Genomic DNA, 6000 nt, shown 5'->3' on the forward strand with positions numbered 1-6000 from the left:
AGGAGTCTAGGGGAAAGAATAACACAATGAAAGATGTGTGCTATGAAGGAATGACTATTCCTAAGCAGGTCCATGCATTTTCAGGTTATATGCATGGTTCCAAGTGTTTAAGATCAACCCAGAAGCACAACACTGTAGGTAAAGGATGGCATTTCAGTGTTAATTCTGGATTTCCTTTCCTTGTGTGTTGCAGAAACCTAACCAGACCCCCTAACATTATTTTCATTACAAATTGTTCAGCTATACACTGTATTCTACAAACCAAGGGTTTGTTGTCTACAAACCAGGTTTGTTGTCTACAAACCAGGCGCTTCTATTTTCCTATATCTTATATTACATGTCAACAGGATGTGGGGTCATTTTGTGCTGCCAAGATGCATTTCCATGTAATGAATCCAGCAATTCCTCAACCACTCCCCTGCCTCCCCATCGTCTGTGAAATGTTCTTCGTGTTTAACCTGATTATTGGAGGGCATTGTGACGTTTGCTCCCCCCCGCCCCGCCCCCACATTCAGCAGTCTGTTTACACATTTTGGACATGTTTGCTTGGGAGATCACGACTAACCCACAGCCAAAGAACAGCAGTTAATTTATCCCTGGCACCACACTGTTTTGCCAATCGCTGGGAAGCTGGAAAGATCTGCTCTTTGCATAAGGTATGCTTTATCCTTGTGCTGAATGAAAATGAATCCTATATTCTGCTGGAAGAAAACTCCTTTACAAATCAAGCTCAATACTACTACAATGCAAAACGGAATAGTAGACAGAGAGAGCACCTCCTTTGTCATGAATGGGCCACCTGTTACAATCTTTGGGAGAGGTCCGGTACTGTTGCCGCCAGCTCCTCTGATGGCGACCCGGGACCGGGATTTCTCTGCAGCTGCTTTGGAGCTTTGGAATATTCTCGCAGCTGAAATAAGAGCATCTCCGTCTCTGTTTGTTTTCAGGAAGAACCTCTGGACTCCCATGATTTTGAAAGCTTTTAATTAGAATTAATTTGAATGATTTGTTTTAGTAACTGTTTCATGCTATTGTTTTTATTGTGTTTCGTGGCTTCTGATCTGTGACTCTTTATATTGTTTTAAATGTTGTACACCATCTAGAGATGTACATATCAGGTGGTATAAAAATATGATAAATAAATGAATACATGCATGCATAAAATGATGTGCAGCATTGCAGAGCTGTAACGCTGTGCCCTGGGCGGCCGTGGACTTCAAAGGCCATTCCAATGCTGTGTTCCCCCAGGTTTCCCCATCCACTGACAATGGGGACACCTGCATCAATGCTGCTTCTACAGCATTGGGGCGGTCTTTGAAGTCAGCAGTGGCCCTAGCCAGTGTGGTGTAGTGGTTAGAGTGCTGGACTAGGACCGGGGAGACCTGAGGTCAAATCCCCATTCAGCAATACTTGCTGGGTGACTCTGGGCCAGTCACTTCTCTCTCAGCCTAACCTACTTTACAGGGTTGTTGTGAAGAGAAACTTAACTAGATACACCACTCTGGGCTCCTTGGAAGAAGAGTGTGTAGAGGGCAGCCTTACAGCTCTGTAAGGCTGCACTTCATGTTGCCCACTGTACTTTAATAAGAAGTAGAGCTATCCATCTCCCTGGCTGAACTGACTAGCGTAGTTTTGGATGTGGTGCTGGTGCCTCCCAGGCTTAGGGTACTGGGAAACTTCCACATACACAAAGCTTATCCTTTCTAACGGAGCACAGAAGCACCTTTTCAAAGTGGTGATAATCTTTATTTAGCAGTGGGGGAGGGGAAGCAACTGGCCCTATCCATCCCCAGCACAGCATCCCTCCAATGACTGTTGCTAGTGTCTACCTTATGTTTCTTTTTTAGATTGTGAGCCCTTTGGGAACAGGCAGCCATTTATTTATTTATATTTATGGAAACCGCTTTGGGAACTTTTTGCTGGGAAACGGTTTATAAATATTCATTGTATTCGTATGGTATGTCTCCAGACTTCATGCTTCTGTGCCAGTTATGAGGCTGTTCTAAGATATCATCTGTCTAGCACATGTGACAGGTCGCACTCCTTTTACAGCATGGGTTCCCAACAGAGGTGTAACTAGGGAAAATAACGCCTAGGGCAAGCACTGAAATTGTGCCCTTGTCCAAACAGGAATGATGGGACTTGTAGTCAACAATATCTGGAAATCCTTGTTAAAAGGAACACTGTACCATCTAGACATGGTTGTTGATCAAAACCTGAAAACATGAGCCATCTCTGTAAAAGACTTAGAACAACAGTCAGGAGTTATGCGAGGATTCCAAGTGTCATTTTCTCTGTCTCATCTCATTCTTTTAAAAAAAACATGACTTTGTCCTAGAGGATCACCTGCCCAAATAGCCACTAGCAAAATAGGGGAAGAAGAAGGTGGTGGCGGCGGGGGGGGGGGGTCCTATAAACCAGTGAATGATTCCTGCCAGCCTTTGTCTTATGATGACTGTTGGCTCATGATGGGGTATATGTGCATTCACCACACCAGTGCTTACTTTGGCATCAAGAGGTAGGAGGATACATTAGTTTGCCACACTAGACAGAGGAATTTGCAACAGGAGCAGACAGCCAAGTTCTTCCATGGCCAAAACCAGCCCCTGCCAGACTAAGAAATCATTGTAATTTGCCCCTTCCTGTCACAAGCAGTGTGCTGTTCTTTTATTATTGACTCTAACTCTCAAATATCCCAGTCATGGATGGAAAATTCAGGGTTAATTTACAAGAGACACATTTTCTACATGGAAGTTTCTTCTGTGCAGGTGTTGTGCAGAAACCCATGTGTAGTGACTGCCAGGGGCATAGCAAGGTTGGAATGGGCCAAGATGAGATTTTAAAATGGGCCCCCAGCCCCTCAAAGTCCAGGGCCTCCACACATCCCAGGCCCCCAAAGATTTAAGTCTGACATTTCAAAATAAGTATGCTGCCTGGAAATACATTTTACTGAATACACACATGCACACTTCACAGTATATAGTACTATATATTTGTGCTACTTTTAATGCCTAGAACACACTAGCAATGCTAATTATTAAAATGGCCCCCTCGCTGCAGATTAGCAAAGGAGACTTTCAACCATGCAGGGTGAGCCTATGTTTGTTTTCTCAGAATTCTGAACAAATTCAGTAAAGTTTGATTCCAGGAGGTTTTTCACACGAGGCTTTTAAAATTGCTTTAACACACATCTCCTCTGGAATGGAGGTGCTGCATTCACATGTTGGGCAGATTTACCCTGAAGTCCCTGCAAGTTATTGGAGAGCAGTTCACACACAAGAAAAATAAAATAAAATAAAAGCACAACACATGCTTCACAGTTCTCACTCAGACCTTCTGGGTTGCAAAACAACTTGAACATAAGTGCATTTATAAATGAATGAAAGAATGAATGAATAAATAAATAAATAAATATTTGTTCCAGAAGTTTTTGTAATTTTCTGACATGAAACAAGCCACTTATAGGCCTTAAATAGTTTTTGTTTTTAAAGCCAGCACATTTTTCAGTCTGTTTTAAATTAAATATTCAGAGACTTCTCAGTCTCCCCCTACCCCCCATAACAAAGCCCTATGGCAAGCAGATCCCTATATACGGGGGGTGCGCCTCTGTGACGTGCGCATGCGCAAAGGACTGCTGGGAGTTTTCCCAGTAACATCGAGGAAGGGGCGGCAGGGAGGTATCCTGCCGCCCCAATTACACTTAGGATTACGGCGGCAAGCGGAAAAGCGGCGGGAGGGGTAAGTAAACCCTCCTGCCGCCCTTAAAGGTACCCCCCACCTGAACTGGACCGCCCCGGTCTGGATTGGTCCGGAGGCTATTTGTGGAAATGACATAACTTTACGGCATTGCTTCACTCCCCAGATCATTCCCTGGTTGCCGGGGTGGGGGGGAGTAAATGAAGGAAGACAGGTCACATCCTCCACCAATGCATTGAGCCCATTTGTTTCATTGGGTCAATTCAATGCATCCAAGCAAGCAACCAACCCATGTTGCATTGTCCACCTAGTGCATGTAATTGGGATCAGACCTTATCCAATATGATCTCAGTTTCCCCCCCCTCAGGCACAGTTTGATTACATTATGTCCACATATTAATATTTAGGAGAGAATTAAAGAAGTGTCACTTCCTGAATGTTAGATCAACACTTCTAAGAATTCAGGGAAAACAGCATCCAAAGTAAAAGCTGGGCAAGTGGAACATTTATGCTTGCACAATAGGGAAGGTGCGATTCTTGGCAAGGCCTTCTCCCCTCTGCAACTGCCTGTAACCCATCCCACCCCCAATAGGGGTTGCAGAGGGGATTGCGGAATTATTTTGCCCTTTCCCCTCTTGTGTGAGCAGAAGCATTCTGTTCATGCAAGATTTTCTCTGGATGCTCCCCACTGAGTCAAAGCCATGGAAGATGGTAGCTCAGTCCAATAAACGTATTGGGTTAGGTGCACCTAATTTTGTAGAGGACTGGACTGAATCATTGCAGTTATGCACTGCATAACAGAAATGAACATCAGCATTTGGAACCTGGGAAAGATACTGGAAACCCACTGCTTAGAAAGACCAACAGGGGTAGACTTTGACAGCGGGTGGGGACCCATAACGGATTGTTCATGCAATGAGTTTCTTTTTATTCATGCTGGAAAACCTTATTGGTAATTTAGCTGGGCAGAGGTATGCTTGTACTCATACGTTAAGAAGTGTAACTGAATTATCCTAGACTCCTGAATAGCTTACACTGAGCTAGAAAACCAATTCCTGGCAGGAAGAGTCGTTTGCTCATGAGAATGCTTGTTGTTCTTTTTCTGGTCTAGTAAAATGCCAGAAGACCTGCCTTAAAGCTGGCAGCGTGGTTACATCTGGAACTAAGTAGGGAAGGGGTGCAATAGTAAGAAAGATTTACAGCTTGTGTTCATTGCCTTCTGTCAAAACAACGGTGTTTGTCTGTCATCTTGCTTGATTCTATAACTGCACCAAGTTGGGTTCAATGGGGGAATGAGTGGGCAGAAGCATTCTTACCCCTGAACCTTGGGGCCCCAGTCCATGGCCTCCAAGGTCCACGGGACCTCCTTCTGCCACCCGCCCCCACACCCACCCCACTGCCACCCCATGGCACAGAAAACTTCAATAATTCTAGCCACTATGTGTGCAGCTGAGGTGTGGGGGTGGGCCGAGCAGGCCTCCCCTACCCCCGTAGTGTTAGCGGCAGACAGAGACTGTTCGGCCCAGTGGCCCTTGAGAACTGTGAGGCACTCCAGAGCACCTGCGCAGTTGGAATAGAGTGTTGCAAGCCTGTGACGTTGGGGCTTGTGACACTCTATTCCAACTGTGAAGGCACACTGGAGCGCCTCACAGTTCTCAAGGGCCCCTGGGCCAAACAGTCAGGCCCAGCAGCCACTCCCGTTTCATCCATTGCCACCACCACAGGGGTGGGGGAGACCTACTTGGCTTACCCCCACACACCCCACACCCCAGCCATGCACATGGCGGTTAGAATTTTTGACACTGTGGTAAACAAAATTTAAAAACTCATGTCATGTAAAGAGCTTGGGGTATGTCATAAAGTGGCGCAAACATATTTATGGGTAAATGCATACCTGTTGAAAAGGCCCAGGCTTTCTCTCTTGCCCCACTATTCCATAAGAAATTGCACAATGACATTCCAGTTACCAGGACAGCACAGTTGCCTTGACAATGGAGATGTTCCTTTAACAGGGCCAGTTTAAACTGAAGACAAATTTGTCCTCTGTGACATCATCATGTGGCCAGATTTGTTTGGCTACATAGTGCCATGATACGCTTGTGATCACCATGTGATCCTTGACTGGCTGAATCATTTAGTGAAAAATAACCAATGGTGCCAAGCCAACACAGCAGCAGAAGGGCAGCAAATAGGCATGAAAAAGACTGAAAGGCATAGAGGAAGGGACTTTCCAGGGGCATTTTGCACCTTGAAAGCTGACTTTTCATCTCAAAAAAATTTCATAGGAAAGTTCAGTGTCATAGA

General features: G+C 45.1%; 1 long non-coding RNA gene across 1 annotated transcript in view; it reads right to left on the minus strand.

The window, feature by feature from the left end:
• LOC128328912 (uncharacterized) overlaps positions 1 to 5693 on the minus strand; it is a 43486-nt gene extending 37793 nt beyond the window's left edge. Inside the window, exon 1 of the long non-coding RNA XR_008309444.1 lies at positions 5591 to 5693. This is a non-coding gene — a long non-coding RNA (uncharacterized LOC128328912). The remainder of the gene's footprint in view (positions 1 to 5590) is intronic.
• Between the last annotated feature and the right edge of the window lie 307 nt (positions 5694 to 6000).

This window comes from Hemicordylus capensis, chromosome 6, assembly GCF_027244095.1.
Source record: "Hemicordylus capensis ecotype Gifberg chromosome 6, rHemCap1.1.pri, whole genome shotgun sequence".
NCBI classification, from domain to species: Eukaryota; Metazoa; Chordata; class Lepidosauria; order Squamata; family Cordylidae; genus Hemicordylus; species Hemicordylus capensis.